The sequence below is a fragment of the Marmota flaviventris genome, chromosome 6 (genome assembly GCF_047511675.1).
Source record: "Marmota flaviventris isolate mMarFla1 chromosome 6, mMarFla1.hap1, whole genome shotgun sequence".
In the NCBI taxonomy this organism is placed as follows: Eukaryota; Metazoa; Chordata; class Mammalia; order Rodentia; family Sciuridae; genus Marmota; species Marmota flaviventris.
This window is the reverse complement of record NC_092503.1, coordinates 16,173,623-16,185,260: the sequence shown is the minus strand read 5'-3', so window position 1 is coordinate 16,185,260 and position 11,638 is coordinate 16,173,623. Positions and strand designations below refer to the sequence as shown.

General features: G+C 39.9%; 1 long non-coding RNA gene across 3 annotated transcripts in view; it reads left to right on the top strand.

Moving 5' to 3' along the window:
- Nucleotides 1-127: 127 nt before the first annotated feature.
- Nucleotides 128-11,638, top strand: part of LOC114095954 (uncharacterized) — a 288,590-nt gene continuing 277,079 nt past the window's right edge. For 2 of the 3 annotated variants that reach the window (XR_011707697.1, XR_011707696.1), the window contains exon 1: nucleotides 128-339. This is a non-coding gene — a long non-coding RNA (uncharacterized lncRNA). The remainder of the gene's footprint in view (nucleotides 340-11,638) is intronic. The other variant, XR_011707695.1, reaches the window with a different exon arrangement.

Sequence of the window (11,638 nt, the reverse complement as noted above, 5' to 3'; positions counted from 1 at the left end):
ACTGGCCAGGGTCACTGTGCTGGAGATCATCCGGAGACCTCCTCCGGGAAAAGAGCCTTTGAAGCCTGAGGCCCCGCCCCCTGTACCACTCCCCTCCCTGTCCCCTGCATCTGATCGCAGCTCCGCCCCTCGGTCTTTCCGAAGCTGCTTGGCCCAGGGTGTCATCCGTCATCGGGATCGCTGTGGTGGTAGGAATTGGCCCTCGTTTCGCTTTCTGCGATGGTGCGGAGCGCGCGCCCAGGGACTCTGGTTGCCTCCCAGCCACTGGCTTCCGACCTCCTCGTCTCATTCTCGCGCGGCCCTGGCTATTACCCGGAGAAGGTGGACCCAAAGCAAAGGGTAAAGTTGGGGCCTGGGGTCTTATCCTTTTTCCTGCCTCCTCTAGGGACTTCTTGGGCCTGGGTGTTTAGCTCCTTGAATTCCAGCCCCCGGATTCATCCCTTTTATTCTAAAAGACCAAAGAATTTCGTTACCCCCTTAGAGTCCGGTCTGAAATCAACATTGTTGAAGGCAGTTGCTAGGTAGCCTACCATCAGTGATAGTTTTCAGTAGACTCTGAGCCCCTTGATCCCAAAACCTTCAGGAAAAACTCTCTGAAAGCAAAAGCGAAAGCAACTTCTCTTTTAGGAGTTGTGACATTCAGACAGGAAATGCTTTCTCTACTCCGCCCTTGAGGCTTGCAGAAAAGATCTTTCTTTCTGTTTTGAGGTACTAGAGATTGAATCCAGGGGTTCTGTACCACTGGCTTCTTGATGAGTGGCTCCTGATCTGCCACTACACATTCCTATCAATAGGTTACCGTTTTCCCCCACCAGCCCTGCACATCCTCATGTAAAATATTTGCAGTGCTTCATTATACTTACATATAAGAATGGGATGTGTGCCATATCACCCATGCACATAGCACAATCTGGTAGATTTTGTTACCCAGTACTTCCCTATCCCCTCCCTTCATTCCTCCCTCTCCAGCCCTTTCCTTTACTCCATTGTTTGCCCTTTCCCTCTATTTTTATGAGATTCCCCCCTTTATCTTTAAATTCTTTTTCTTTTTTCCCTCTCTAACTATGAGAGGGAAAACATTCAACCTTTGGCTTTCAGAGTCTGTCTTATTTCACTTAGCATGATGTTCTCCAGGTCCATCCATTTATTTACCAGCAAATGATATAATTCCATTCTTCTTTGTGATTGAATTAAACCTCACTATGTAAGTTTTGCACATTTTCTTTATCCATTCAATGTCGATGAGTCCCTGGGTGGTTCCATAACTGAACTATTGTGAATTGTGCTGTTCTAAACATGAGTATGCACACATCATTATAGTATCCTGATTTTAGTTCTTTTGGATAAATACCAAGGAGTGTAATAGCTGGGTCATATGGCGGTTTGATTCCAAGTCTTCTGAGGAATCTCCATACTGCTTTCAAAAGTGGTTATAGCAATTTGCAGCCCCATGAACAATGCTTGATTGTTCCTTTCCCTCTCATCCTCATCAGCAATTTTTGATATTTGTAGTTTTCATGATTGTCATTCTAACTGGGTTGAGATGAAATCTCATGCTAAGGATGTAAACATGTTTTCATATGTTTCTTGGCCATTTGTGTTTCTTCTCTTGAAAAATGTTTGTTTAGTTCTTTTGTCCATTTGTTGATTGTGTTATTTGGGTGTTTGTTTTTTTTTTCGCCCTTTTGGTGAGAAATTTTTTGAGTTCTTTATGTATTCTGGATATTAATCCCTTGTCAGAGGAAAGCTGACAGATTTTTCCCCCTTAATGTATGCTCTCTCTTCATGTTCTTAATTATTTCCCTTGCTGTGTAGAAGCTTTTTATTTGGATGGCATCCCACTTATTTAATCTTGGTTTTATTTCTTGTACTTTGGGCATCTTGTGAAGGATGTTGGTTCCTGTATCTATATGCTCTGAGTGTTGACCTATGCTTTCTTCTAGCAGTTTCAAGGGTTCTGATCTAAATCCTTAGACTTTCAACCATTTTGATATGTCTTTTGTGCAGGTTGACAGACAGGCTAGTTTCATTTCCTACATATGGATATCCAGTTTTCCCAGCACCAATAAAAAGGCTGACTTTTCTCCAACATATCTTTCTTGCACCTTTGTCAAAGATTAGATAACTGAATCTAAGTGGGTTTGTCTTTGTGGTTTCTATTCTATTCTATTGATCTTTATATTCCCTCCCCCCAATACCATGTGGTTCCCCCCCCCCACCCTATACCTCTGTAGTATAATTTGAGATCAGGTCACATGCCTCCCGCATCGCTGTTCTTACTCATGATTGCTTTGGCTACTCTGGTTCTTGTATTCTTCCAGATGAATTTAATGACTTTTTCCCCGCTGGTAGTTTTGTGAAGGTTGTCATTCTCATTTTAATGGTGATCACATCAAATCTGTAAACCATTTTTGACAAAATGGTCATTTTGACAATATTAATTCTGCCTACTCATCTTCTTTTTTTTTTGGCACACAAAGTCCAGAGTTTACTTCAGGGTTCACTCTTGGTTTTATACATTCTATGAGTTTGGACAATATGTAATGGTATGTGTCCAGTGTTATAGTATCATACAGAGTATTTTCACTGCCTCCCAAATCCTCTGTGCTCCACAATTGATTTTTGATTATATATCATATACCCTGTGACATTGCTGAACTCATTTATTAGTTGTAGGAATTCTTCTTGTAGATTCCTTGGAATTTTCTACATAAACAATCGTGGAAGTTGGTATTCTCTGTTCTTGGAGGTGTCTCTTATGGAAGTTCCAAAATTACAAATTTAATTTTGTTTATAGTTACAATGCTATTGCATCCCTAATCTGAAAATCTGTAATCCCAAATCCAAAATTTATTGAGTATCAATATAAAGTTCTAAGTAGAAAATTCCACATATGACCCCAAGTGATGGGTCACATGTAATAAAGCATTATATAATAAAATATTTTATAAAATATCATAAAAGCAAAATTTGATATAATAAAAATTATATAATAAAAATAGTATATGAAATTCATTCAGGCCATGTGTATAAGGTATATTTGAGACATAAATGAATTCTATAGTAACTTGCATCCCATCTCTGAGATATCTCATGTACATGCAAATATTCCAAAATCTGAAAAAAATCCCAAATCCAAAATACTTCTGGTTCCAAACATTTGGGATAAGGGACACTAAATCTATATCTATTTTCTTTTGGTTGAGTTGGGTAATTTATATTTTATAGAAGTTGATCCCATTCCATCTAAGCTACCAATTGTTGTATGTGGAGTTACTGGTAGTATTCCCTTACTGCCTTCTGATTCTGCAGGGTTTGTAGTAATATGTCCTGTCTTATTCTGGATATATCTCTTTGACCCATTTAGATTATAGTTGGTCATGGGTGGAAGGAGAGTTTTAATCCATTAAGATCATTTTTTTTCCTAAAAACCTACCACTCTGTAAACAACTGTGATTCAGCACAACTTGTGCTTGTACTTTTTTTTTTTTTTTTAATTTTTTATTGTTGGCTCTTCAAAACATTACATAGTTCTTGATATATCATATTTCACAATTTGATTCAAGTGGGTTATGAGCTCCCATTTTTACCCCATATACAGATTGCAGAATCACATCAGTTATACATCCATTGATTTACATATTGCCATACTAGTGTCTGTTGTATTCTGCTGTCTTTCCTATCCTCTACTATCCCCCCTCCCCTCCCCTCCCCTCCCCTCCCCTCCCCTCTTCTCTCTCTGCCCCCTTTACTGACATTCGTTTGTCCCCCTTGTATTATTTTTCCCCTTCCCCTCACTTCCTCTTGTATGTACTTTTGTATACCTCTGAGGGTCTCCTTCCATTTCCATGCATTTTCCCTTCTCTCTCCCTTTCCCTCCCACCTCTCATCCCTGTTTAATGTTAATCTTCTTCTCATGCTCTTCGACCCTACTCTGTTCTTAGCTACTCTCCTTATATCAAAGAAGACATTTGACATTTGTTTTTTAGGGATTGGCTAGCTTCACTTAGCATAATCTGCTCTAATGCCATCCATTTCCCTGTAAATTCTATGATTTTGTCATTTTTTAATGCAGAGTAATACTCCATTGTGTATAAATGCCACATTTTTTTTATCCATTCATCCATTGAAGGGCATCTAGGTTGGTTCCACAGTCTAGCTATTGTGAATTGTGCTGCTATGAACATCGATGTAGCAGTGTCCCTGTAGCATGCTCTTTTTAGGTCTTTAGGGAATAGACGGAGAAGGGGAATAGCTGGGTCAAATGGTGGCTCCATTCCCAGCTTTCCAAGAAATCTCCATACTGCTTTCCAAATTGGCTGCACCAATTTGCAGTCCCACCAGCAATGTACAAGTGTACCCTTTTCCCCACATCCTCGCCAGCACTTGTTGTTGTTTGACTTCATAATGGCTGCCAATCTAACTGGAGTGAGATGGTATCTTAGGGTGGTTTTGATTTGCATTTCTCTGACTGCTAGAGATGGTGAGCATTTTTTCATGTACTTGTTGATTGACTGTATGTCCTCCTCTGAGAAGTGTCTGTTCAGGTCCTTGGCCCATTTGTTGATTGGGTTGTTTGTTCTCTTATTGTCTAATTTTTTGAGTTCTTTGTATACTCTGGATATTAGGGCTCTATCTGAAGTGTGAGGAGTAAAGATTTGTTCCCAGGATGTAGGCTCTCTATTTACCTCTCTTATTGTATCTTTTGCTGAGAAAAAACATTTTAGTTTGAGTAAGTCCCATTTGTTGATTCTAGTTATTAACTTTTGTGCTATGGGTGTCCTATTGAGGAATTTGGAGCCCGACCCCACCGACTGTAGATCGTAGCCAACTTTTTCTTCTATCAGACGGCGCGTCTCTGATTTGATATCAAGCTCCTTGATCCATTTGGAATTAACTTTTGTGCATGGCGAGAGAAAGGGATTCAGTTTCATTTTGTTGCATATGGATTTCCAGTTTTCCCAGCACCATTTGTTGAAGATGCTATCCTTCCTCCATTGCATGCTTTTAGACCCTTTATCAAATATAAGATAGTTGTAGTTTTGTGGATTGGTTTCTGTGTCCTCTATTCTGTACCATTGGTCCACCCGCCTGTTTTGGTACCAGTACCATGCTGTTTTTGTTACTATTGCTCTGTAATATAGTTTGAAGTCTGGTATCGCTATACCGCCTGATTCACACTTCCTGCTTAGCATTGTTTTTGCTATTCTGGGTCTTTTATTTTTCCATATGAATTTCATGATTGCTTTCTCTATTTCTACAAGAAATGCCGTTGGGATTTTGATTGGCATTGCATTAAACCTATAGAGAACTTTTGGTAATATCGCCATTTTGATGATGTTAGTTCTGCCTATCCATGAACAGGGTATATTTTTCCATCTTCTAAGATCTTCTTCTATTTCTCTCTTTAGGGTTCTGTAGTTTTCATTGTATAAGTCTTTCACCTCTTTTGTTAGGTTGATTCCCAAGTATTTTATTTTTTTTGAAGATATTGTGAATGGAGTGGTTGTCCTCATTTCCATTTCAGAGGATTTGTCGCTGATATACAGGAATGCCTTTGATTTATGCGTGTTGATTTTATATCCTGCCACTTTGCTGAATTCATTTATTAGCTCTAATAGTTTCTTTGTAGACCCTTTTGGGTCTGCTAGGTATAGAATCATGTCATCTGCAAATAGTGATAATTTAAGTTCTTCTTTTCCTATTTTGATGCCTTTAATTTCTTTCGTCTGTCTAATTGCTCTGGCCAGTGTTTCGAGAACTATGTTGAACAGAAGTGGTGAGAGAGGGCATCCCTGTCTTGTTCCAGATTTTAGAGGGAATGCCTTCAATTTTTCTCCATTCAGAATGATGCTAGCCTGAGGCTTAGCATAGATTGCTTTTACAATATTGAGGTATGTTCCTGTTATCCCTAGTTTTTCTAGAGTTTTGAACATAAAGGGATGCTGTACTTTGTCGAATGCTTTTTCCGCATCTATCGAGATGATCATATGGTTCTTATTTTTAAGTCTATTGATGTGGTGAATAACATTTATTGATTTCCTTATATTGAACCAGCCTTGCATCCCAGGGATGAATCCTACTTGATCATGGTGCACAATTTTTTTGATGTGCCTTTGTATCCGAATGGCCAGAATTTTATTGAGGATTTTTGCTTCTAGGTTCATTAGAGATATTGGTCTGTAGTTTTCTTTCTTTGAAGTGTCTTTGTCTGGTTTAGGTATCAGGGTGATGTTGGCCTTGTAGAATGAATTTGGAAGTTCTCCCTCTTTTTCTATTTCCCGAAGTAGCTTGAAAAGTATTGGTATTAGTTCCTCTTTAAAGGTTTTGTAAAACTCTGCTATATACCCATCCGGTCCTGGGCTTTTCTTAGTTGGTAGTCTTTTGATGGTTTCTTCTATTTCCTCAATTGATATTGGTCTGTTTAGATTGTCTATATCCTCCTGACTCAATCTGGGCAGATCATATGACTTAAGAAATTTATCTATGCCTTCACTATCTTCTAATTTATTGGAGTATAAGGATTCAAAATAATTTTTGATTATCTTCTGTATTTCTGAAGTGTCTGTTGTGATATTGCCTCTTTCATCCCGTATGTTAGTGATTTGAGTTCTCTCTCTTCTTCTCTTCGCTAGCATGGCTAAGGGTCTGTCGATTTTGTTTATTTTTTCAAAGAACCAACTTTTAGTTTTGTCAATTTTTTCAATTGTTTCTTTTGTTTCGATTTCATTGATTTCAGCTCTGATTTTAATTATTTCTTGCCTTCTACTTCTTTTGCTGTTGTTTTGCTCTTCTTTTTCTAGGATTTTGAGATGAAGTATGAGATCATTTATTTGTTGGTTTTTTCTTTTTTTAAGGAATGAACTCCAAGCAATGAATTTTCCTCTTAGAACTGCTTTCAGTGTGTCCCATAGATTCCGATATGTTGTGTCTGTGTTTTCATTAATCTCTAAGAATTTTTTAATTTCCTCCTTGATGTCTTCTATAACCCATTGATCATTCAGTAACCTATTGTTCATTCTCCAAGTGATATATTCTTTTTCCTTCCTTCTTTTATCGTTGATTTTCAGTTCCATTCCATTATGATCAGATAGGATGCATGGTATTATCTCTACTCCTTTGTATTGTCTAAGAGTTTCCCTGTGACATAATATATGATCTATTTTTGAGAAGGATCCATGTGCTGCTGAGAAAAAAGTGTAACTGTTTGATGTTGGGTGGTATATTCTATATATGTCAATTAAGTCTAGGTTATTAATTGTGTTATTGAGTTCTATAGTTTCCTTATTCAACTTTTGTTTGGAAGATCTGTCCAGTGGTGAGAGAGGTGTGTTGAAGTCTCCCATGATTATTGTATGGTGGTCTATTAGACTCTTGAACTTGAGAAGAGTTTGTTTGATGAACATAGCTGCACCATTGTTTGGGGCATATATATTTATGATTGTTATGTCTTGTTGGTGTATGGTTCCCTTGAGCAGTATGTAGTGTCCCTCTTTATCCCTTTTGATTAACTTTGGCTTAAAATCTATTTTATTTGATATGAGTATGGATACTCCTGCTTGTTTCCGAAGTCCATATGAGTGATATGATTTTTCCCAACCTTTCACCTTCAGCCTATGTATGTCTTTTCCTATCAAATGCGTCTCCTGTAGGCAGCATATTGTTGGGTCTTGTTTTGTGATCCATTCTACTAGCCTGTGTCTCTTGATTGGTGAGTTTAAGCCATTAACATTTAGGGTTATTATTGAGATATGGGTTGTTCTTCCAGCCATATTTGTTCATTTGTGTTACTAAACATGGTTTGTTTTCCACTTTGATTATTTTCCCCCCTTTAGTGTCCTACCTCCCACTGTTGGTTTTCATTGTTATTTTCCATTTCCTCTTCCTGTAATGTTTTGCCAAGGATGTTTTGAAGAGATGGTTTTCTAGCTGCAAATTCTTTTAACTTTTGTTTATCGTGGAAGGTTTTAATTTCATCTTCCATCCTGAAGCTTAATTTCGCTGGAAACACAATTCTTGGTTGGAACCCATTTTCTTTCAGTGTTTGAAATATGTTATTCCAGGATCTTCTAGCTTTCAGAGTCTGTGTTGAAAGATCAGCTGTTATCCTGATTGGCTTACCCCTAAATGTGATCTGCTTCCTTTCTCTTGTAGCTTTTAAAATTCTCTCCTTATTCTGTATGTTGGGCATCTTCATTATAATGTGTCTAGGTGTGGGTCTCTTATGATTTTGCACATTCGGCGTCCTGTAGGCTTCTAGGATTTGGGGTTCTGTCTCATTCTTCAAGTCTGGGAAGTTTTCTCGAATTATTTCATTGAATAGATTGCTCATTCCTTTGGTTTGAAACTCTGTTCCTTCCTGTATCCCAATGACTCTTAAATTTGGTCTCTTGATGTTATCCCATATTTCTTGGATGTTCTGCTCATGGTTTCTTAACAGTCTTGCTGAGCTGTCTATGTTCTTTTCAAGTTGAAATACTTTATCTTCATTGTCTGATGTTCTGTCTTCTAAGTGTTCTACTCTGCTGGTAGTATTCTCAATTGAGTTTTTAAGTTGGCTTATTGCTTCCTGCATTTCTAGGATTTCTGTTTGTTTGTTTTTTATAACCTCTATTTCCCTGTATAGTTGATCTTTTGCTTCTTGGATTTGTTTATGTAATTCATTGTTGAAGTGATCTTTCATTGTCTGATTTTGCTGTCTGATGTCTTCCTTGAGACTCCAGATCATCTGAAGCATGTATATCCTGAATTCTTTATCTGACATTCCATCAGCTGCAGCTATTACCTCTTCTAAAGTTGAGTTGACCTGCAATGCTTGTGGTCCTTTCTTTCCTTGTCTCTTCATACTGTTCGCGTTCCTTTCTTCTTGGTGAAACTGTTGTGCTATTGAATTTTCCCCCTATATATTTATATTGGTCTTGTATAGTTGCAAAGTCTCCCTCGCAGGCGCGGGCGGCGGCTCTGCCCCTCCGCCAATTGGGGCAATGTGCCTACCACGCCGGCAGGCCGCTGGGCCTGCTCTGCCAGCCTACTCATCTTCTAAGGTCTTCCTTTAACCCAGGGTCTGGTGAGTGCAGCCCTATCACTGAGTCCTATTGTGTATAATTATAACACACTAATTTTTAAAAACCCCAAAAATATTTTTTAAAAATTCTTTTTTTTTGCATTTAACTGTTTTTATTTTTCAAAAATACAGATGCATCTCAGAATACTTTCTTTGTAACAATTGAATAGTTTTCTAGTAGAAGGATTTACCGAAATTTAGTTAACAATTTCCTAGTGATTGAAAAAGGGATATTTCAAATGTAAGAAATTTCGTTTTGATATTTTAAATTTTAATTTAATTCCCTCTTATTCTTGGTGCATTATAGTTGTGGTAATGTTCGTATTTGTTGTTACATAGTCGTTCAAGCACAATATAGCAACAGAATTTGGCCAATATAATTCCCCTGTATTTCCTTTCTCTCCTCTCCTCCCTCCCCCTGGTGGGTCTTTTTCCTCTACTCTACTGATCTCCCTTTGATTTTTCATGAGACACCCGCCTTTCTTTTCCTTGAAAAGAAAATTCTAAAAAGTTGATATCACATGAACTTGGAAGCAACTGGACCTGCCACCTTGACTCAGAACAACCTTTGATAGAGACATCTGTGCTGGGCAAAGGGGCCACGTGGAGTTCATGGCAATTCCTCCCTGGAAAGGCACAACACCGCCCCTGGAGTGCAGAATTAAATGCCACCGCAGAGGGAAAACTTAAAGCATTTTCTGTCATGCTCTTGGGTCTCTGGAGAGAGAGGCTCTTCCCCCACTTCTGAAAACGAAAGTGGCACTGGGGACCCTTACCAAGCCTTCTTGCTTCTTCGCATCCTCCTGCCCTTATTTTCATTTTATTTTACTTTTAAAAGATGGACACAATATCTTTATTGAGTTTTATGTGCTGCTGAGGCTCCACCCAGTGCGAGGCAATGGCTCTACCCCTGAGCTATAATCCCAGCCCCTGCCCTAACTTTTCCCTCTCTTTCCTGCTCCCTGAGCTACCTGGGTCCTGAGGCTCCCACCACTGGAGCAAGGTGCAGAACCCTCTGGGGGGATGCAGACCAGTGGGGCGGAACCCGCAGGGGAAGCCTGGGGACTGAAGGCAGGAGCAGAGCCAGGAATGAGCATGGGGTGGACCCCACCTGCCATGGGTCCCAGCTCCGGAGCCCTGAAGACCTGCCTCCCGGTGCCAGGCCTTTAAAGCCCAAGTCCCCTCCACCCTGGTGCCCAGTGCCCTACTTCCCCTCTGCTGCCCTCGCCTAGGTCCCAGTTCCTGGGAGCATGCGGGCCAGACACTCCCCAGCGACTCTGGAGGCCTAGCCACTGGCATCTGCCCTCCCAGCCTCACTCCCTGCGCCACCCTGGCTGAGACCCAGAGAAGGTGAACCCAAATCAAAGGACAAAGTTGGGGCCTCCAGTTTCATCCTCTTTCCCACCTTTGGACTCTGAAAAGACCAAAGAATTTCGGTCACCCAGTAAACTCCCATCTAAAATCAACGTGGTGGAAGTCAGCTAGACCGCCATCAAGGAGAGTTCTGGGTAGATTCTGTGCCCTGGAACCTAAACCTTCAGGAAAAACTCTGAATGCAGAAGTAAAAAGCAACTTCTCCTTTATGAAAAGTTCTGACAGCCAAACAGGAAATGCGCAGCTCTGCTGCCATTCTTGAGGCAGAAAGAATCATTTTTTCCCCCTTTTTCTTTAGAGGTAGTGAGGATTGAATCCAGGCACACTCCACCATGGAGCTAAATCCTCTGCTCCTTTAAAAATTTTAAATTTTGGACAGCATGTCCCTAAATCGCCTAGGCCGGCCTCGAACTTGCAATGCTTCTTCTTCACCTCCAAGAAGCTGTGATCACAGGCATGTGCAGTAGCCCCTGGCTATGATTAACCTCTTAAGGTTTCTTTTGGTCACTTTTATTGTTATCTGGAGATCCAATCATTTAAACATCCATTCAACTACTAGGTAAGCACAGTTTAAATAACTTCAAATACACATTTCAGGCCAGTGGGGGGATGAGTGAAATGATCACCTGACTCTAAGACCACTCTGGCTTCTTGATGAGTGGCCCCTGGCCTGAGATCTCTTATTCTGCCATCCAGAGGTTCAGACACAGGGCCCCATCTCATAGCCTGGGCCTCAGGCCTGTGGCATCAAAGAGGGGGAAAGGAACTACTGAGTTAGGAAAGCCCTGGTGAGGGATCAGCTTGTCTAAGTGCAGGGCACTTGCATAATCTCTTCCTTGACCTTCATTCCACCAGAGAGCACTAACTGACAGAAGTGGAGATTGATGCAGGAAAACATTTAAAAAAGGAGTGCAACACTCATCAGTCAAAATGTCATGATTTCTATTTCTGAAAATACAATCTCCAACTCACACTCTTTTAGCCAACTCTGGAGCTGATTCCATCTCCATTTGGGATCTGGTTTGAGTTTGGAGGCCAGGAACTTCCTCCTGACTCACTTGCTCTACTTGATTTATCTCCCTTCTGTTATTGTTATTATTTTAATTAGAATATTATAATTCTCTATATAAGTGGGATTCAGTGTGGTCCATTTATACATGGACATAACACAATTTCATACCCTATAGCCTTCCCTTGTCC